Source organism: Lolium perenne, chromosome 1 (assembly GCF_019359855.2).
Source record: "Lolium perenne isolate Kyuss_39 chromosome 1, Kyuss_2.0, whole genome shotgun sequence".
NCBI lineage: Eukaryota > Viridiplantae > Streptophyta > Magnoliopsida > Poales > Poaceae > Lolium > Lolium perenne.
This window is the reverse complement of record NC_067244.2, coordinates 9,898,252-9,921,309: the sequence shown is the minus strand read 5'-3', so window position 1 is coordinate 9,921,309 and position 23,058 is coordinate 9,898,252. Positions and strand designations below refer to the sequence as shown.

At 44.4% G+C, this 23,058-nt stretch overlaps 1 long non-coding RNA gene across 1 annotated transcript; it reads right to left on the bottom strand.

The window, feature by feature from the left end:
- Positions 1–4,459: 4,459 nt before the first annotated feature.
- On the bottom strand, positions 4,460–5,546 carry LOC139835175 (uncharacterized). The gene is made up of 3 exons (XR_011750917.1): positions 4,942–5,546; positions 4,668–4,848; positions 4,460–4,558 (listed from the first exon to the last, which is right to left on the bottom strand). It is a non-coding gene; the product is annotated as an uncharacterized lncRNA (long non-coding RNA).
- Between the last annotated feature and the right edge of the window lie 17,512 nt (positions 5,547–23,058).

The following is a 23,058-nucleotide window of genomic DNA, read 5'->3' as shown; positions in this document are numbered from 1 at the left end:
GTACAAAAACAGTCTTCACAAATTTGTTTTGTTATCATAAGTTGTGCTGAGTTTCAGTAATAGTTGTTTCATGTATTCATTTGTATCTTATTCTTTTATAGTTGGCAAGAAAGCGGAACAAGCTCTCAATCGATGACCGCTTCATAGCAATAGGCGAGGAATTGGCGGGATTTTTCCTTCGGGACGTCATACCACAACTCGCAGAGCACCACTATGAATGAAGATGTACATGTTACATATATAGTTCACTCGAAAAGTACCACTATGCTACATGTAATAGACATATATAGAGTACGCCTCGGAGAGCACCACTATGCATGAAGATCGATCTTCATGCATAGTGCTACTTAATTTGCGATCTCATGCAATAACATGTGTGTTATATTATATGCACCAACTTGCTATGCATCATCTTGATCTTCATGTACTACCTAAACCCAAACGCGTTTCTGGTGCATCGACGCGATATGAAACAAACCGATATCCCTAAACCTCTCCAAAACCCTAAAAAGCCAATTCTCTGCCGCGGTAGAGATTTGGGCAAATTCCCTGCCGCGGGGGGAACCTTTGGTACCGGTTCGTATTACCAACCGGTACCAAAGATCCTTAGTCCTGAGCTCTCCTGGTGGCCCACGTGGAGGCCCCTTTTGTACCGGTTCGTAAGCAACCGGTACGAAAGGGGGGGGGGCTTTAGTGCCGGAAGTTTTATACCGGTTGCAAAACCGGTACGAATGCCCCTCTGGAACCGGTACGCATGGACGTTTTTCTACTAGTGTACACCAATCATGTCAAACATGTAATCTTAAAATTGTTGTACACATCAAATGTTAATTGTCAAGTTTTACATAATATTATGTGTAAGTCAAGACCTAAAATAAGGTTTAGTATGCCCGTGCCTTGCGACTGGCTTGAATTGAACTAAACATCATCACTTTGAAGCATATTTGATCTGTATAAAAAATCCAAACAAAAGTAAGATAAAAACTCACCATTTACCTTACAATCCTTCTTTGCATCATTGGATATCTAAAGTATAAAGTCGTCGTGCAAAAAAAAAATAACATGAGAAAAGCACCAAATAAAATATATCTTCCTAAATTGCCAAAATATGTCTTAAGTTTTTTTTTCCTCGGAAAGCCGTCAAGTGAGGTCTACATTGCACTGTAACTACAAATTATTACATTGCATGCTAAAAATATTTTGCAAGAAGAGAAACAACAGTGAAAATACATGTCTTTGTCTCAACAGAGCCATCTGTTTGAATGTTGTTGTTGAATATCGTTAGCTATGACCTAACTCCAAATGTTTAACTCCCTATGGATGTTGTTCCTAATGAAAGAAAAAATAGTCTTTAAATTTTAGTTCCGAATTCAGCGGCCATCCTATATTATCTATTAATACATATTTCATTATCGTTTAATACAGATACCATGTAATATTTTCTCTACACAATTGAAAGCATTCCATAGTACTGAACTAAGAAAACTAATGTATAGTACAAAGTTGATCTAACTGGTACATTCACAACTGTTCATGCATTACAAGAAATCTTCGTTTCACTTGACTCTTCCCACTTCAGTACTACACACATATAGCTAAGCACAGTACAACATCATAAAAGATGATCCAATAATTTTACTAATTGTCACCTCCTAGCTAGAAGCTTAGTCGTAATCTTTGCAAGCTATCTGCTTCAATCAAGAAGTGTCTTGGTCATGTACTTCGGCTTTTTCTAACTTTCTACCAAACTCTATGCATCAGTTTCCTCCCAGGCTTCAGTTTACACCTACAAGTTAAAGGGAGGGAAACATGTGAAAAGGTGAAAAAATGCACATACCCGCGGCACTGAAACCATTAATTTAAAGCCAGCCTCCCATTTCAGTCAGTCATACTTCATTACTTTCAAACAAAAAACACGGTAGTCGCAATTTGCAAGAGCATTGGTCGTTGTAGCCAGCTCATCAGATGGAAGTAATACAAATGTGTTCATGCCTAATTACTAATGAGGTCTTTACCTATCTGCAAAATCAGTTCACTATGCAAACAACAACATGAATTGGTGGAAATTCTTCACATCATCTTACCTCAATGATAGATTAAGAGATATTAGTTACAACCATTGAACACCATGTAGAATTAAATTAAATAGTCAGAGCACAAAACATAGGTTTAAAATTACATCATGATCCTTTAAAGAAGCATGTGAAAACAAAAACTGACTAAACATGGTAAAAAAAGGAGGCAATGCTACTTGATCTATTGATTTTATTTTTCTTCTTCTGACTTGAGAAAATTACCTATTGATCTCTTGGATGTCCTAGTTGTTCAATTGAGAGAAGAACTAAAATGTGGACATAGACATTCTTTTCTTCAAAGTTGTTTCAGAATGTTTACACTATCCCTGAATCACAAGTCAAGTGAAACTAAATTTTAAACATGCACGCAACTCTATATCTGTGTGAAATGAAAAGCTAATGGCACATAAATTCTGACCATGGGCATCTTTGAACTCAGGATGACAATAGGACGAAAGAAACCAGAGAAGCACCAGTCATTTATTTCAACATGTTAAGGACACGAGTGATCATCGTAGCACAAGCTGACACTCAATAGGTGGTGAACATAAGTAGCTCCTATCTTCGACGGCTTGAGTAAATGAAGCATTCAGATTTAAACACCCAGGGTGGTACAAAAGAAACACATAGAGATTTCCATCTTATCAATACCATTGGGAGTTCACCATGCTTACCCAACGCAATAAAACCTTTCGGAAAAGGATAGCGAAAAGGGCGCAGTACAGACCTTGAAGAGGCGACGGTCAAAGCTTAGTTGCACGTCCTTGAAAGCAACACCATCGTCTCCAGCGCTTCAGGGCCTGGTCCAGACATGCGAGCAACACCATCGTCTCCAGCACTGGGTCCACCCCTTCACTTCCTTGGCGGTGCCGCGGCTGCCTTGGCGTTCACGTGTGGCATGGGGGTTTAGCTGAACCTGAATCGTACATACAAAATCCTCAGAAAAAAAACTGCAGTAATAACTTTATAGAGAACTGGAGTGATGAGAAAGGATTTGATTTGCATCATAACAGAGAAGAACACTATTAATTAACTACGCAATCTGAGAGCAGGGTTACTGCCAATGTCGAGTACGAGCTCGAATGGATGTATCTCCACTTGACGATAGTGAAGCACCACCAGGGTGGGGTGGGGCAATGGGGCGGTTGCTCGGAGCGGGCGCGCTGGCAGGGGTGCAGCCTCCACGATGTGCCGGTGACGGAGAGCAAGCATGCAGGTAGGAGTTAAGGCTTCCACTCTGTCCTGCCTACGGTGAAGCACGATGAGCTCCTTCGATTTGTGAGATCTGTGAAGCCAGTGCCTGCGGCTGCTGTGGCAGCTCCCCTTCCGGCCACCAGCCTTCCCAAACATCTTGCACCTGCTTCTTTAGCCAAATTTCATGGTATCATAGCCTCTAGTTTGGGAATTCTGCAATAGTCGATGCATGCTAATGAATCCATCGGTGAGGTTTGTTAGATGCATTGCATGGCATCATAGCCTCTATCTTGGGAATTCTGCAACAGTCGATGCATGCTAATGAATCCATAAGTGGAAAATGAAAAACTGAATATTTAGCAGCACAACTGAAATATTGGTGATTTTTTTCTTCTTCTATGATTTCAGACACGGACCACACAAGGCACACGGCAAGGCAGTCATCACTGAACCCCTTTCTTTCCCTCCTTGAAGTAGAGAACACTGATTATAGCAAACTTACTCTCCAACTATCACTAGTGGAAATATGGCCTTTTGCACCGGTTTTTAAAGGCCATATGCACCGGATGGCCAACCGGTGCAAACCATCCGGTGCAAAAGGCCCCCCCCTTTTGCACCGGTTCTCTTACGAACCGGTGCTAAAGGGGTCTCCACGTGGCCGGCTGTGGGGCGCTCGGCGGGGGAGCTTTTGCACCGGTTCGTAATACGAACCGGTGCAAAAGGGTTGGGCCGCGGCAGCATTTTAGTGCCCTTCCCTGCCGCGGCAGACTCTGCCGCGGCAGGGAATTGCACTAAAACGCTGCCGCGGCAGAGACTCTGCCCCATTCGAAATACGGTATAATATTAATGCAGACAATTCACATATATATATATAGGAAACCATTGTATTACATATATCGATCAAAGTGACACACGTTCATGCATATATATATATGTCTACATCAACATTGATATTGGCGGTTGTCCACATAGTGTTCTCCATCTGGAGCTATGACTTGCTCAAGTAAGAACCCCGCCAGTTCTTCTTGAATTGCTCGTACACGCTCTGTTGCTAGAAGACCGTCCCGCAACCGTTCGATCTAATAATTTGAAGAAGGTACGATGGTCAGTATATATATATGTGTGTATGTGAATGAAACACAAGGTGATCGATAAAAAAAAGCCATGAATGTTGTTTAATTACTTACATCAAGTTGTTCCAAAATGTCCCTCTTATGGTGGGTATTCTGGCGGATGAACTCGCAAACGTAGAACCCGCATAAATTATTCCCGTCCTCCTGCCTCAAGCACTTTACGAGAACAAAGTTCAATCAAAATAATATATATATAATCAAGGATGATAATAATGGTATTGAAACTACAATCAAAGAGATGCACGGCCTAGCCAGTAGTACTTACCGGTACATGTTTTATTCGAAGTTCTTTATTCTTTAAACCCGGAGACTTGTTGGTGAACCGTTTCCAAGCCTTGAGGAGGATATCAGCCATGTCCCCCCACGCCTCAAGGGGTTTACTCTTCGAGTCCATGACTTCTACTATCCCGGTGTCGGGTTCAATGACTAGCAGGATATAGTGAAACCTGCGGACACACATATATATGCATAACTCATCAATTACACTTAACACATGGAGTAAGCGAAAAGATTTAATGTGTGAAGACAGTAACACTCACGCGAAGTTGTAAGGAAATAGTATTGCCCTTTTGTATGAGTTTTTCCTTAAGACATATACCAAGTTATTCTCCGTGTCCTTGGGAGAGTTGTCGACAGTATACCCATTCACGGTATATGGGTCAACGAACCCAAGATCATAGATTTGCCCCTTGCGGCATTCGCGAATCTTCATTCTGCATAATACAGTGAGAGTATGGTTATATGCTAGCAATAATGGACGAGTCGCGGTAGAGACTTAATTACATAAATAATACTTACAGACAGTATGCACTGAGCAGAGATTTGTCGAGGGCGTCTTGGTTGAATAACTGAAATAATTCGCAAAATTCGATGTTCATCACGTCAGTTCGCCCGTAGTGCTCATCTCTTATTGCCACCATGATCCAGTTCTGGCCGTCCTTACATGCATCCAAGTACCAATTATGTAGTCTTCGCAGCTGTGTTGATAGATTAGGCAACTCCGCAGCTCTGACAAGAGGTTCCCCGTATGTGTAATGGTATGCTAATTGGACATCGTCCGTGGCCATGAATTCGATGCGGCTTAAGTACTCAGGAATACTCATACCGGCCGCATCTGCCTCATCTTTGTATAGTTTTACCATCGTTGGATCAAGGCATGCTAGGACATCGGGATACACTTGGAGCGGGGGGCACGAGTTTTTCTGGGCTCCAAGCTGGGGAACTGGTTTCCCATCTACCTTACTTTTTTCCCACCGCTCTTTTGCTAACACATTTGACTTGCGAATAGACCGGTCATAGTTCGATGAAAGACTTGGCTCAGGTTGATGAAGGTTCTTCAGCAGTTTCAACTTCTTTTCCAGAGATATAGCTGGCTCCGGCTCAAGCTGGGGCTTTTTAAGTTTCAACATTTGTTGCTTGTGCTGTTCAGCTACGATCTTGGCATTTTCCTCAACTGTATAGTCATAAGGTCTCTTGGGAGGAACCTTAGGCACTCTTGGGAGGGGCTCTTGTTTGCGTCTCGGTGATTTGTTACGACTCAGCTGTGTCGTAGCGGCCCGCCTAATTTTCCTCTTATACTTGGGCGGCGGAGAAGGCTCACGCGGCGGAGGAGATGGCTCACGCGCCGGCGGGGAAGGCTCACGCGGCGGCGGAGATGGCTCACGCGCCGGCGGGGAAGGCTCACGCGCCGGCGGGGAAGGCTCACGCACTGGAGACGGCTGCATCGGTGGAGAATGCTGGCTCGGTGGAGACCTTGTTGGCGCCTTCCAACCCGGAATCACAATGAATTCCTTTCGCCATAGAACTGTAGTGTTCTTGGCCTCTCCCAGCTCTAGCAAATCCCCTTCACCGGCAGGGTGGTCAAGCCTCAGCGGCCCATACCCATCCATAACTTGATCCACCCCGGCAACAGCGTATCCAGGTGGAACCGGCTTGAAGTGATATCTTTGATCAGGTACCGGCGGTAAGACATAGCCGATCGCCGCCTTGAGCGTTAAGTAGCCCATCGTTTGGAAATGTAGCTCACAAGGTGTCGACTCTGTGATAAAGTCCACAGGGTAGAGATCAGAAGGCATCTGCGGATCCACGGGGAGGGAGGAGCCATCTGCGGATCCACATCTGCATCATCACCAGGCAGCTCCGTGGAAGCCACGCTGCTCTTCCGCTGAGATCCCTGGCCGGTAGCATCGAATGCAACTTCTTCTATCCGCGGATTAGGTTGAGGTTGGGTGACTGTGACTGAGCCTGACATTATCATCCTCACTTGCTCCTCTAGCTTAGCAACGCGTTCTTGAACCACATCCTTTTGCCTCTGACGGCTTCTATCGGGATATTTCTTCGTTTCTGCAGGAAACCCAATACACCACGGCTTGCCACCTGGTATGGTTCGTGTTCGTCCTGGGTGTTCAGGATTCCCAAGGGCGCGTGTGAGCTGGTCCTTCTCTCTTTCGGGACGGAACTTCCCCTCTTCAACTTCCTTTGCAGCATTTCTAAAGGCTTCGATGGGAAGTGGGTTTTCCCGATGTCTTTGTGTATATATGCAGAACCCTTGTGCGTCCAACGTGCCCCCATGCGCGTAAAACCAATCCCTTGACCGCTGGTTCCATTTCCGTACCTCTGGCTGGATCCCGTTCTTAATTAGGTCATTCTCCCATTTCTCCCACTTAGGTCTGCCAGCCTTGTAGCCTCCTCGCCCCATGGTATGGAAGTACATCTTATTAGCAGCATTTTTCTTGTTGGTGTCTGACCTTGTCTTTGCCCTCTCCGATGTCTTGTACTTCACAAATGCCTCCCAGTGGTCTTTTATCTTCTCATAGGGGCCCTTGAAATCTGGAGTCTTCTTTTTCTTGACAAAGGAGTTGTCCAATTTCTTCTTGTAGTCGTTGAACTGCGTTGCCATCTTCTTAAGAGCCCACTTCTTGACTCTTCGTTGTATGCTATTCAGCTCGGGATCCTCAGGGTCTGGCCTTTTATTATCACTATCAGAGTCAGCTGGCTCCGGAAATGTGAAATTTACCATGAGTTTCCTAAACATCAGATTTTTGGATCTCGTATCGACGTAAGTAACTCCTTCGTCCTCCTTTGCAGGTTTCTTCCATTCTTGAGTGGTGATCGGGATGGTGTCCCTAACAATAACTCCGCATTGACTTACAAACTTTTTTGCGTGATCCTTGGGAGAAATCGGTTCGCCGTCTATAGCGATTTCCGTGATGATGCACCTTTCATGGTCTTCCATCTTTCTGGCCGCGCCTCGTTTAGTTCTGCCAGTAGAGTGTGTTGATTGGGAGGTCTAAAAGAAGAAACAACGTTAATATATGTATATGCACATATCTGTAGGCTTGGTTAATTAATATATATACACCTCGACGTGGTGAGCTTCTCCCTCGCAGTCGTCACCTTCTCCCTCACCGGAGCCGTCTCCACGGTGGTCTTGATCATCTTCCTCATCGGAGCCGTCTCCTCGGGTTCGCTCGTCTCCCTCGCCGGATTGGTTTAGGTAAAGAGAGGTGATATCGTCATCATCACGGATAATCTCCTCGACGAGGTATTCTTGTTCTAGGTCTCTTTCCATAGTTTCTGCAAAGACTTAAAAGTTATTCTAATGCTATAAACACAACGAAGCTAGATTCTGCAAAGACTTACAAGTTTCTGCAAAGACTTACAAGTAATTAAGAATAATGCTCAATACATGATCAATAATAGTGCTGAAAGCAGATAGTGCAGTTACATGCATACATAGATCGATAATACATCAATCACTACTACAAACACTCAACCGCGCAGACCGGGTCCTAGAGGGCGCCGACCGGGTCCTGAGCCGCGCTGGGTGTGCCCCCAAAGCCACGGAACAACAACGGGAGCATAGCTAACATGAGATCCCTGCATAACGCTCCATCCGCCCCTATACATGTTGTCTAACGCATACATGTAACGGCGAACGTGCTGGTCCTCCGCTTCAATGCGCTGAGCTACCTCCTTCGGCGGGGCCGGCTCCCTCTGAAATGAACGTGGCCCATAGGACCTCCACCAGAGAATATCCGGGTCGACGACGGGACCCGGATTCCGCACCAAGGTGCGCGCCCCGGAAGATAACACCTCCCAGTGCCACCCCGGCGGAGCCCAGTCCCGGACTTCCCCCATCTGCTGCATCTCCTCTAAAACTGTCCTAGCTCCAGGACGCGGAGGCCGCGGCATCGTATGCAAACTAACAAATATAATATTGAATTTGAATAAAGTACTTATGAATATGAATCAAAGTAATTAAAAATTTTCTAACACATACTAATATAGTACTGACATATTCCATCTAATTTTTTTCTAACACATCTAAAATAAAGTACTTACATATTTCATCTAATTTTTTCTAACACATATTTAAAATCTAACACATACTAAAATTTCCTAACACATCTAACACACTAAATTTTTTCTAACTAAAATTTCCTAACACATCTAACACACTAACTTTTTTCTAACACACTAAATTTTTTCTAACTAAAATTTCTAACAATTTCCTAACTAAAATTTCTAACAATACTAACTAAACTTTCTAACAATTTCCTAACTAAAATAACTAAAATTTCCTAACTAAAATTTCGTAACTAAAATTTCCTAACTAAAATTTTCTAACTAAAATTTCCTAACTAAATTGTTTCTAACTAAAATTTCCTAACTAAAATTTCTAACTAAATTTTCCTAACTAAAAACTAACTAAAAAAAAAAGGAGGGGGCAGGGGCGGGCGGCGCTGCTCACCTCGAGGGCGTGCGGCGGCGGACGGGCGACGGCGGGCGGCGAAGCGGCGGCGACGGCGGGCGGGCGGCGACGGCGGCGACGGCGGGCGGGCGGCGGCAAGGCGGGCGACGGCGGGCGACGGGCGCGGTGTGGAGGAGGAAGAGGAGGAGCAGGAGCGCGGCGCGGGCGGGCGGCGGGGGCGGGCGGGCGCCGTCGGTCGACGTCGGGCGGGCGCGGCCGACGGCGGGCGACGGCGCGGGCGGGCGCGGGCGACGGCGCGGACGGCGGGCGGGCGGCGGCGCGCAATTTCGGCAGCCTGCCGGCGTCCAAAACTCCTCGCGCGAATGGGGAAGAAGGAGGGGCGCGCGATTAAGTAATTGGGGTCTTTTGCACCGGTTCGTGGCTGGAACCGGTGCAAAGAGTCTTTACACCGGTTCCAGCCACGAACCGGTGCAAAAGACCCCAATTTTGGCTGAAAATTTTGCGTTCTTCCCGCCTTTTTTCTCTCTTTCGCGCGGGATCGAGTTCCCGCCACGACGCTGCGCGGGTTTCCGCCACGACGCCGCGCGGGATATGTTCCCGCCACGACGCCGCGCTGGACATTTCCCGCCACGACGCTGCGCGGGTTTCCGCCAAGACGCCGCGCTGGACATTTTCCCGCCACGACGCTGCGCGGGATATGTTCCCGCCACGACGCCGCACTTGACATTTTCCCTCCACGACGCCCAGCGCGGAGATTTCCCGCCTAAACGCCCTCTATAAATAGTACTCCCCCGTGTCTCCCATTTCACTCATCACTGAACCCTAGCCCATTGCACAATGCCTCCAAAGCCGCACCCACCGCCGGTGGAGGTGGACCCGCAGCTCGCGGAGATAGAGGAGTGGGAGGAGTTGCAGCAGCAGCTGCGGCAGGAGGCGGCAGCCAGGAGGGCAGCAGCGGATGAGGTGGACCCGCAGCTCGCAGAGATAGAGGAGTGGGAGGAGGCGGCGCTAGCGGCTACCATAGAAGCGTTTGAGAGGCAGAGTCTCCAGGAGCTGCATAAGCGGCCGCGTGTGGCGGATCTGGATAGTGAGGAGATGCATAAGCGTCGTCGTGAGGAGGAGCTACGGCAGGAGGCGACAGCCAGGAGGGCAGCAGCAGATGCGCGGAAGAACTAGTAGAAGTTGTTATTTTTGAATTTCAATAAAGCAGTGTTGTCGTTGTTTTAGTTTAAGTTTATTTAACATATCTTGTTAAATTTCAATAAAGTCGTTGTCGTTTTATCCCGGTTAATGGCTGGAACCGGTGCTAAAGACGGTTGATTAGTTTATATACCCCTTTTATCCAGCTCACTGGCTGGAACCGGTGATAAAGAGGGTGGATTAGTTTATATATCCTTTTATCTCGGTTCCTGGCTGGAACCGGTGCTAAAGATGGGGGGGCTAAATCTGGGGGAGGCTTATCTGTTATTTGCCTTATCTGGGGTGGTTTCATCTGGGGGGAGGGGATTATCTGGAGGCACACACCGCTATATATAGCCCCCTCCGGGGAGAGTAGAGAGAACAAAGAGAGAAGATGCAACGACCAAGAAGGAAAGAGCCTCTCCGACGAAGTTTCTCGAAGATGTCTTAGATGGCTGGCCGTCTTAGACATCTTCGGAAACTTCGCCCGAGAACTCTTCCCACAAGCTGCTAGTATACACCCAACAAACAATAGCTCACGGTAAGGAGGGGAGAGCATAGAGAGCTTCCAGGGAGCTGGTATATAACCCGACGACGGCGACCTCGAAGGAAAGAGCCTCTCCGGCGGAGTTTCTCGAAGATGTCTTAGATGGACGGCCATCTTAGACATCTTCGGAAGCTCCGCCCGAGTAACTCTTCCCGCAAGTCCCGCTCGGAAGCTGCTACTATACACCCAACAACCAGTAGGTGAGGATAAATTTCCAAACATGTGTATCTACAAAAATAATAAACTTGGATAATTGCATTTAGTTAAAACGACCAATGTTACAGATACATATCACAACAAACGCTTCACAATATGAGCTCAAGGTACATGATAATAATTAATACATTATGATCGCTTCGACCGTAACCATGGAGTATCTTCAGCATTTAACGCGATGGTTGGATCAATGTTCACTGTGAAGGGCGGAATTTCAGCAAACTTATTATAATCTTCTGACATGTCTGTCTTGTCCTCGACTCCCACGATGGTTCTTTTCCCTGAAAGAACTATGTGACGCTTTGGCTCATCGGATGAGCTCGTTTCCTTATGTTTTCTTTTATTCGGTCTAGAGGACATGTCCTTCACATAGAAAACCTGAGCCACATCATTGGCTAGGACGAATGGTTCGACTGTAACCAAGATTGTTGGTATCCACTGTTGTCATTCCGTACAGCTGGTCTACCTTTACCCCTTTTCCATCCAGCTTGAACCATTTGCACCGAAATAAAGGGACCTTAAAAGAAGGTCCATAGTCAAGTTCCCATATCTCCTCTATGTAACCATAATATGTGTCCTTTTTGCCACTGCTAGTGTTTGTTGCATCAATGCGGACACCACTGTTTTGGTTGGTGCTCTTTTTATCTTGGGCGAACGTGTAGAAGGTATTTCCATTTATCTCGTACCCCTGGAAAGTCACTATAGTCGAAGATGGTGACCCAGCCAACATGTACAACTGATCTACAATACTGTTGTTATTAATGAGATGTTCTCGGAGCCAACCGCCGAATGTCTGCATATGTTTATGCGTAATCCAGTCTTCAGACTGCCCAGATGTTACGAGCGCACAATATTCTTGTGATCGGTGATATACGGGGCCACCAAGGTGGAACTTTGTAGAAGCGTAGTGTGCTTGAGTGAAAGAAATGCCATCCCTACATATCATTGATTTCCTTCCTAGCGTGCCTTTTCCACTTAGTCGCCCCTCATGTCGCGATTCAGGAACACCAATCGACTTAAGGTCAGGAATGAAGTCAACACAGAACTCGATGACCTCCTCTGTTCCATAGCCCTTGGAGATGCTTCCTTCTGGCCTAGCACGGTTATGAACATATTTCTTTAAGACCCCCATGAACCTCTCGAAGGGGAACATATTGTGTAGAAAGACAGGACCGAGGATGGCAATCTCTTCGACAAGGTGAACCAGGAGATGTGTCATAATATTGAAGAAAGATGGTGGAAACACCAACTCAAAGCTAACAAGACATTGCACCACATCCTTCTGTAACCTTGGAAGACTAGCTGGATCGATTACCTTCTGAGATATCGCATTAAGGAATGCACATAGCTTCACAATGGGTATTCAAACATTTTCCGTGAAGCCCCTCGGTGCAACCGGAAGCAAGCTGCGTCATAATAATGTGGCAGTCATGCGACTTCAGGTTCTGGAATGTTTTCTTCTCCATATTTATAATTCCCTTTATATTGGAGGAGAAGCCAGACGGGACCTTGATACTGTAAAGGACTTCAAAAAAGATATCCTTCTCTGCTTTGGTAAGAGCGTAGCTGGCAGGACTTAAGCGACTCCCTGTATCCTTGTAATCCTGTTCTTGCTTGTCTTTTGGGACTTTCATACGATACTGGTCCTCCCGTGCTTCTGGTGTATCTTTTGTCTTCCCATACACGCCTAAGAAACCTAGCAGGTTCACGCAAAGATTCTTCGTCACGTGCATCACGTCGATTGAAGAGCGGACCTCTAGGACTTTCCAATAGGGTAGATCCCAAAATATAGATTTTTTCTTCCACAGCGGTGCGTGTCCGGTAACGTCGTCATTCGGAACAGATTGGCCGCCAGGACCCTTTCCAAAGATTACTTTTAGGTCCTTGACCATATCAAGTAAAGCATCACCGGTACAGAGTTCAGGCTTCACCCGGCGATCTGCCTCACCTCCGAAATGATTGCCTTTCTTTCTGACGGGGTGCCTCTTTGGAAGAAATCGACGATGCCCCAGGTACACAACCTTCTTACATTTATGCAAATAGGCACCTTCGGTCTCATCTAAACAGTGCGTGCATGCATTGTATCCCTTGTTTGTCTGTCCTGAAAGGTTACTAAGAGCAGGCCAATCATTGATGGTCACGAAAAGCAACGCTCGTAGGTTAAATGACTCATGTTTGTACTCATCCCATGCATGTACACCTGGTTTGCTCCACAACTGTAAGAGTTCTTCAAATAATGGCTGTAGGTACACATCAATGTCGTTGCCGGGTTGCTTTGGGCCTTGGATGAGCACTGGCATCATAATGAACTTCCGCTTCATGCACAACCAAGGCGGAAGGTTATAGATACATAGAGTTACAGGCCAAGTGCTATGACTGCAGCTCTGCTCCCCAAAAGGATTCATTCCATCTGTACTTAGGCCAAACCTTAAGTTCCTAGCGTCATCTGCAAAATCCGGGAACTCTCTATCGATTGTCCTCCATTGCGACCCATCAGCGGGGTGTCTCAGCATCTCGTCTTTCTTACGGTCTTCTTTGTGCCATCGCAACAACCTGGCATGCTCCTTATTTCTGAACAGACGTTTCAACCGTGGTATTATAGGAGCATACCACATAACCTTGGCAGGAACCCTCTTCCTAGGGTGCTCGCCCTCAACATCACCAGGGTCATCTCGCCTGATCTTATACCGAAGTGCAGTGCATACCGGACATTTTTCCAAATTTTCATACTCAGCGCGGTAGAGGATGCAGTCATTAATGCATGCATGTATCTTCAGCACCTCTAATCCTAGAGGGCAGAGAACCTTCTTTGCTTCGTACGTCTTTGTCAGGCAATTCGTTATTCTTTGGAAACCTCCTCTTCATTATTTTCAGTAACTTCTCAAATGGCTTGTCACATATACCAGCCTCTGCCTTCCATTGCAGCAACTCCAGGGTGGCACCGAGCTTTGTGTTGCCATCTTCGCAATTTGGGTATAACTTCTTTTTGTGATCATCTAACATGCCCTTTAACTTTCGCTTCTCGTTTTCTGTTTCTGCATCTCTGTGTGCATCGGCGATGGCCCGACGAAGATCATCATCAACGGGCTCATCTGATGCCTCTTCATCTTGATCACCTCCTCCTGCATCTTCATCTTCATCATGCCCTGTTGCAGTATAACCGTAGTTAGGGTACATATCATCATCCTCTTCTTCTTCTTCGTCGTCTTCCATCATAACCCCTCTTTCTCCATGCTTGGTCCAACAATTATAGCTGGGCATGAAACCTTTCCAAAGCAGGTGTGAGTGAATGACTTGCCATTCAGGGTATTGCTTCAAGTTATGGCAATCAACACATGGACAACACATAAAACCATCCGCCTGTGGGTTTTCCTGAGCCACACGGATAAATTCTTCCAGGCCCGATCTGAACTCGGGTAGACGTCGGTCAACGTACATCCATTGCCGCCGGTTCATCTATATCAAATAATTAATTAAGTTTATCAATAAACAATTACAAAACATCATAATATTTATAAATAGTGGAAATTAGCGCCGTACAAATGAAAGGGTTAAGTTGTTGCTTAAACCTTGATGGAGGAGGAAAGAAAGAGGAGAAAGCTTAAGTGTCGCTCCGGCACCTCATCTCATTTTTGTTGGGTGTAAAATCAAGCGGCATCACTCTCTCACACATTTCATCGAGCACCTTACGTGCATGCCAAAGAGAAGCAACTTAGCACTCAACACACACACCTTCTCCTAGCAAAAATGAAGTGAGCTGGGCTGTTTGGCCGGGTAGCTGAGCTGAAATAGGGCTGGGGACCTTTAGCACCGGTTCGTGTTACGAACCGGTGCAAATGGTCTATCTTTTGCACCGGTTCGTAACACGAACCGGTGCTAAAGGTTCCTCGGCTGACACGTGCCTGGCGACGAACCTTTTGCACCAGTTTGTGTTACGAACCGGTGCAAAAGATAGATCATTTGCACCGGTTCGTAACACGAACCGGTGCAAAAGGTCCCTCGACCGGCTGCTCCCCACGAACCGGTGCTAATGACCCCTTTTAGCACCGGTTCGTGCCAAATCCGGTGCAAATAACATTTGGGGCAAAAAACCAAAGCCCTTGTTTCTACTAGTGTATAGCACACGATTATCTAATTTTGTTATCTTTATGATCTTCATAATAGACATTTTTATTTCAACTTTTAGAATCACGACATCCCAATGTATATTTCTATATATGCTTTAGTGGTTAAAGACCAAATATAGTTCCATACAATTCCAGTGTACTACTACCTAGTACGTACTTGTCAGGTAAGTATCATGATCCTTGGCTGCAGCGTGCAGTGCCTAGCATTCTGGAATCCACATCGCACAGAGATTTATTTTGTTAATCAGGTGATATACAAGAGTATCTTTAAGCGGATACATAGGGAATGTGTTTTGTGAATCAATCACCTTGCTTGGCTAACCATTGAAGGCAGACAACACCTACCGATTTCCTTTGCTTTCTTCTCCTCCCATCTCCACATTATATTTTCTGACTCAATTAGTAAGATGGCGAACAACAAAAAGTAATCTGATGCAAACAACTTTTTTAGAAAAGGATAAACATGAACCTGAAAAAAAATTCAGTAAATAAAATACTAAATGTTCAATAAAGAATTCCAAATCATATTTAACTATTTGTTACAAATGTGTTTATTTCTGTCATCAGGTAACTATCTCTTGAAGCATTGTTAAATATTGTTGGTTAAGCTAAATCTTGTAGACACTTAAATCATGCTTAAAGGCGCTCGAGAAGTTTTACTACACAATATATTACTAATTTCTTATAGGAGTTTTCATTTTCCATGGACCGACCAAGGGACAAGATTAAACATGAAATAATTGCCTACTTACCCCCAGCTTACATGTAATCATATCAAGAATTGAAGACCACGATTTTAAACAAGAACCATCGACTTACTGTAGATGTAGTGTGCAGGTATTCAGGAGACCAGCCAACAAGCAAAGGTGCGGGATGTACTGTGTCTCCTTGGCCCCCGCTGCCGCGTCGATAGAACCATGTCGCCCTTGCACCACCATCGCTACTTAACTATAAGTATAGGACACATAGTACCATTGCGAAATTCCATACTTGTGATCCTCAAAATAGTAAATATAAACCTTCAGAAATTGCATCCTGATACGTCTCCGACGTATCGATAATTTCTTATGTTCCATGCTTGTTTTATGACAATACCTACATGTTTTGTTCACACTTTATGATGATTTTATGTGTTTTCCGGAACTAACCTATTGACGAGATGCCGAAGTGCCAGTTCCTGTTTTCTGCTGTTTTTGGTTTCAGAAATCCTAGTAAGAAAATATTCTCGAAATTAGAAGAAATCAACGCCCAAGATCTTAAAATCGCACGAAGCTTCCAGAACACCCGAGAGCCACCAGAGGGGAGCCCTGGGGGCCCCAGACGCCAGGCTGGCGCGGCCAGGGGGTGGGCTGCGCCCCCCTATTGTGTCGCCGCCTCGTCGACCTTCCGACTCCGCCTCTTCGCCTATATAAAGGTCCCTGACCTAAAATATCGAGACGAAAAAGCCACGGTACGAGAAACCATCCAGAGCCGCCGCCATCGCGAAGCCAATATCCGGGGACAGGAGTCTCTGTTCCGGCACGCCGCCAGGACGGGGAAGTGCCCCCGGAAGGCTTCTCCATCGACACCGCTGCCATCTCCACCGCCATCTTCATCACCGCTGCTGTCTCCCATGAGGAGGGAGTAGTTCTCCATCGAGGCTAAGGGCTGTACCGGTAGCTATGTGGTTCATCTCTCTCCCTATATACTTCAATACAATAATCTCATGAGCTGTCTTACATGATTGAGATTCATATGATGATGCTTGTAATCTAGATGTCATTATGCTAGTCAAGTGGATTTTACTTATGTGATCTCCGGAGACTCCCTGTCCCACGTGTTAAAGTTGACAGTGTGTGCACCGTGTGGGTCTCTTAGGCTATATTTCACAGAATACTTATTCACTGTTATGAATAGCATAGTGAAGTGCTTATTTATATCCCTTTATGATTGCAATGTGTTTTGTATCACTATTCATCTATGTGCTACTCTAGTGATGTTATTAAAGTAGTCTATTCCTCCTGCACGGTGTAAAGGTGATAGTGTGTGCATCGTGTAGTACTTGGCGTAGGTTATGATTGTAATCTCTTGTAGATTATGAAGTTAATTATTGCTATGATAGTATTGATGTGATCTATGCCTCCTTCATAGTGTGATGGTGACAGTGTGCATGCTATGTTAGTACTTGGTTTAGTTGTGTTGATCTATCGTGCACTCTAAGGTTATTTAAACATGAATATCGAATATTGTGGAGCTTGTTAACTCCGGCATTGAGGGTTCGTGTAATCCTACACAATTAGTGGTGTTCATCATCCAACAAGAGAGTGTAGAGTATAGCATTTATTTATTCTGTTATGTGATCAATATTGAGAGTGTCCACTAGAAAGTATAATCCCTAGGCCTTGTTTCCTAAATACTGCAATCATCGCTTGTTTACTGTTCTACTGCATCTGTATTGCCTGCAATATTACCACCATCAACCACACGCCAGTCGTAGCATCAAGCTATTTTCTGGTGCCGTTACTACTGCTCATATACATTCATACCACTTGTATTTCACTATCTCTTCGCCGAACTAGTGCACCTATACATCTGACAAGTGTATTAGGTGTGTTGGGGACACAAGAGACTTCTTGCTTTGTGGTTGCAGGGTTGCTTGAGAGGGATATCTTTGACCTCTTCCTCCCTGAGTTCGATAAACCTTGGGTGATCCAATTAAGGGAAACTTGCTGCTGTTCTACAAACCTCTGCTCTTGGAGGCTCAACACTGTCTACAAGAATAGAAGCACCCGTAGACATCAAGCACTTTTCTGGCGCCGTTGCAGGGGAGGAAAGGTAAAAGGTACTCACACTCCGGATCTCGGCTAGTAAGCTATTTTCCGGCGCCGTTGTAAGTACTCAAAGCTATTTCCTTTAGATCCTGCAATTGCATCTTTTTGTTTCTTGTTTTACACTAGTTTGGCATAATGGAAGGCAACATGGAGCTTTTTATTCTTTTTCCTGAGTTAAGACATGGATGGTTTGATGCAAAAATTTAAAAACCCATGGAACATATTAGTATGAATACTTTGAACACCATTGTTGCTAAAGATATGGAAAATTCTAAGCTTGGGGAAGCTGGTTTTGATGAGCATGATATTTTTAGTCCCCCAAGCATTGAGGAGGAAATTTACTTTGATGATACTTTGCCTCCTATATATGATGATTATAATGATAGTAGTCTTTTGGTGCTGCCTGTTATGGAGGATAAATTTGATTATGATTACAATATGCCTCCTATATTTGATGATGAGAATAATAATGATAGCTACTTTGTTGAGTTTGCTCCCACTACAACTAATAAAATTGATTATGCTTATGTGGAGAGTAATAATTTTATGCATATAGCTCATGATAAGAATGCTTTATGTGATAGTTATATTGTTGAGTTTGTTCATGTTGCTACTGAAAGTTATTATGAGAGAGGAAAATATGGTTGTAGAAATTTTCATGTTACTAAAATGCCTCTCTATATGCTAATTTTTTTGAAGCTACACTTGTTTTATCTTCCTATGCTTGTTACTTTGCTCTTCATGAACTTGTTTATTTACAAAATTCCTTTTCATAGGAAGCATGTTAGGCTTAAATTTGTTTTGAATTTGCCTCTTGATGCTCTCTTTTGCTTCAACTACTATTTCTTGCGAGTGCATCATTAAAACTGCTGAGCCCATCTTAATGGCTATAAAGAAAGAACTTCTTGGGAGATAACCCATGTGTTTATTTTACTACATCAATTTTGTTTTATATTTGTGTCTTGGAAGTTGTTACTACTGTAGCAACCTCTCCTTATCTTAGTTTTGTTATATTGTTGTGCCAAGTAAAGTCTTTGATAGTAAGGTTCATACTAGATTTGGATTACTGCGCAGAAACAGATTTCTTTCTGTCACGAATCTGGGCCTAATTCTCTGTAGGTAACACAGAAAATTCTGCCAATTTACGTGAGTGATCCTCAGATATGTACGCAACTTTCATTAAATTTGAGCATTTTCATTTGAGCAAGTCTGGTGCCTCAATAAAATTCGTATTTATGGACTATTCTGTTTTGACAGATTCTGCCTTTTATTTCGCATTGCTTCTTTTGCTATGTTGGATGAATTTCTTTGTTCCATTAACTTCCAGTAGCTTTGAGCAATGTCCAGAAGTGTTAAGAATGATTGTGTCACCTCTGAACATGTGAATTTTTGATTATGCACTAACCCTCTAAAGAGTTGTTTTGAGTTTGGTGTGGAGGAAGTTTTCAAGGGTCAAGAGAGGAGGATGATACAATATGATCAAGAAGAGTGAAAGCTCTAAGCTTGGGGATGTCCCGGTGGTTCATCCCTGCATATTTCAAGAAGACTCAAGCATCTAAGCTTGGGGATGCCCAAGGCATCACCTTCTTCATCGATAAATTATCAGGTCACTTCTCTTGAAACTATATTTTTATTCGGTCACATCTTATGCGCTTTACTTGAAGCGTCTGTTTGTTTTCGTTTTTGTTCTTGTTTGAATAAATGCTTATGTGGGAGAGAGACATGCTCCGCTGGTTCATATGAACACATGTGTTCTTAGCTTTTAATTCTCATGGCGAAGGTTGAAACTGCTTCGTTAATTGTTATATGGTTGGAAACAGAAAATGCTACATGTGGTAATTGGTATGATGTCTTGAACAATGTGATACTTGGCAATTGTTGTGCTCATGATTAAGCTCTTGCATCATATACTTTGCACCTATTAGTGAAGAAATACATAGAGCTTGCTAAAATTTGGTTTGCATGATTGTTCTCTCTAGAGTCTAGATATTTTCTGGTAAGGTGTTTGAACAACAAGGAAGACGGTGTAGAGTCTTATAATGCTTGCAATATGTTCTTATGTGAGTTTTGCTGTACCGGTTCATACTTGTGTTTGTTTCAAACAACCTTGCTAGCCTAAACCTTGTATCGAGAGGGAATACTTCTCATGCATCCAAAATCCTTGAGCCAAACACTATGCCACTTGTGTCCACCATACCTACCTACTACATGGTATTTCTCCGCCATTCCAAAGTAAATTGCTTGAGTGCTACCTTTAAAATTTCCATCCTTTATCTTTGCAATATATAGCTCATGGGACAAATAGCCTAAAAACTATTGTGGTATTGAATATGTACTTATGCACTTTATCTCTTATAAGTTGCTTGTTGAGCGATAACCATGTTCCTGGGGACGCCATCAACACTTTGTTGAATATCATGTGAGTTGCTATGCATGTTCGTCTTGTCTGAAGTAAGGGCGATTTACCATGAGTTGAATGGTTTGAGCATGCATATTGTTAGAGAAGAACATTGGGCCGCTAACTAAAGCCATGATCCATGGTGGAAGTTTCAGTTTTGGACAACAATCCTCAATCTCTTATGAGAATATTAATTGTTGCTAAATGCTTATGAATTAAAGAGGAGTCCATTATCTGTTGTCTATGTTGTCCCGGTATGGATGTCTAAGTTGAGAATAATCAAAAGCGAGAAATCCAATGCGAGCTTTCTCCTTAGACCTTTGTACAGGCGGCATGGAGGTACCCCTTTGTGATTCTTGGTTAAAACATATGTATTGCGATGATAATCCAGGTAATCCGAGCTAATTAGGACAAGGTGCGGGCACTATTAGTATACTATGCATGAGGCTTGCAACTTGTATGACATAATTTACATGATGCATATGCTTTATTACTACCGTTGACAAAATTGTTTCTTGTTTTCAAAATAAAAGTTCTAGCAAAAACATAGCAATCAATGCTTCCCTCTGCGAAGGGCCATTCTTCTATTTTCATGTTGAGTTAGCTTACCCATTTCTCTCTATCTTAGAAGCAAACACTTGTGTTAACTGTGCATTGATTTTTAGATGCTTGCCTATTGCACTTGTTATATTGCTTTGCATTGACAACTATCCATGAGATATACATGTTACAAGTTGAAAGCAACCGCTGAAACTTAATCTTCCTTTGTGTTGCTTCAATGCCTTTACTTTGAAAGTATTGCTTTATGAGTTAACTCTTATGCAAGACTTATTGATGCTTGTCTTGAAAGTACTATTCATGAAAAGTCTTTGCTATATGGTTCAGTAGTTTAATCATTGTCTTTACCATTGCTTTGAATCGCTGCATTCATCTCATATGCTTTACAATAGTATGATTAAGATCATGTTGGTAGCATGTCACTTCAAAAATTATCTTTGTTATCGTTTACCTACTCGAGGACGAGTAGGAACTAAGCTTGGGGATGCTGATACGTCTCCGACGTATCGATAATTTCTTATGTTCCATGCTTGTTTTATGACAATACCTACATGTTTTGTTCACACTTTATGATGATTTTATGTGTTTTCCGGAACTAACCTATTGACGAGATGCCGAAGTGTCAGTTCCTGTTTTCTGCTGTTTTTGGTTTCAGAAATCCTAGTAAGGAAATATTCTCGGAATTGGACGAAATCAACGCCCAAGATCTTAAAATCCCACGAAGCTTCCAGAACACCCGAGAGCCACCAGAGGGGAGCCCTGGGGGCCCTAGACGCTAGGCTGGCGCGGCCGGGGGGTGGGCCACGCCCCCCTATTGTGTCGCCGCCTCGTCGACCTTCCAACTCCGCCTCTTCGCCTATATAAAGGTCCCTGACTTAAAACATCGAGACAAAAAAAGCCACGGTACGAGAAACCATCCAGAGCCGCCGCCATCGCGAAGCCAAGATCTGGGGGACAGGAGTCTCTGTTCCGGCACGCCGCCGGGACGGGGAAGTGCCCCCGGAAAGCTTCTCCATCGACACCGCTGCCATCTCCACCGCCATCTTCATTACCGCTGCTGTCTCCCATGAGGAGGGAGTAGTTCTCCATCGAGGCTAAGGGCTGTACCGGTAGCTATGTGGTTCATCTCTCTCCCTATGTACTTCAATACAATAATCTCATGAGCTGCCTTACATGATTGAGATTCTGTTGGCGTCCGAAACCCACCGGCGAGCAACGGCTGGCAACACGTAGAGCCGGGAACAACTCAGAGCTGCGGCTGGCCCTAGTCTCTCCGAGCGACGGCCCGCAAAGCTCCTGGTACGCACGTCCCGATGCTGGTGCAAGGGCGTGCCACCTGACCTATACCTGGTCAGGAAGGTGATGGATTTGCTTCGCTTAGTTTCCTGCATGGCATACACGTAAACATTAAATACGAGCCTCGATCGGCTCTCAGGTTGTCCTGTGAATCGGCTCAAGGAGCCGATCCACCCATGGTTCGTATGAGGTCTACGATCACATGGTGGTCCTGCTTGATCGATATATAGCTAAAACGACCTACGACGATTTAGGGTTTTCACCGCATAATCGGAACATCCTACACGTGATTGAGCCTGGCGGCCACGTAAGATGATAATAGACCAGCCCTAGATAAGGCCTAAAAACCAACATAGAGTTGATTCCCGGAACATCTTATCTAGGGCTAGCAAACTACACCCTACGCGCCACTGGATCCTTCAACCCGTTTGCAAGGCCTAACTATGCAGATATTAAACTAATCCTTGAAGAACAAGGAGCAATCATAACGGATCGGATCTACTAAACATGAATCAAGCAAGGTGCCGCCCTTACACCTAAGATAGGTGTAAAGGCGGCTAGATGTCTAGGGATAGTATAGAGCGAAGCATGTAACGTGGTAAAACAATGCTAACCCTAACACATCTATGATAACTACGTTGCTTGCCATCAACAAGGCTTCAGCACGAGCAACGCATGAATAACGAATAAACGTATACTGCCTAGATCGCAAGGCAGCATGATGCTTACCCAGAAGAAACCCTCGAAACAAGGGGTTGGCGATGCGCCTAGATTGGTTTGTGATGAACGTGATTGTTGTTTTTCTCAATAA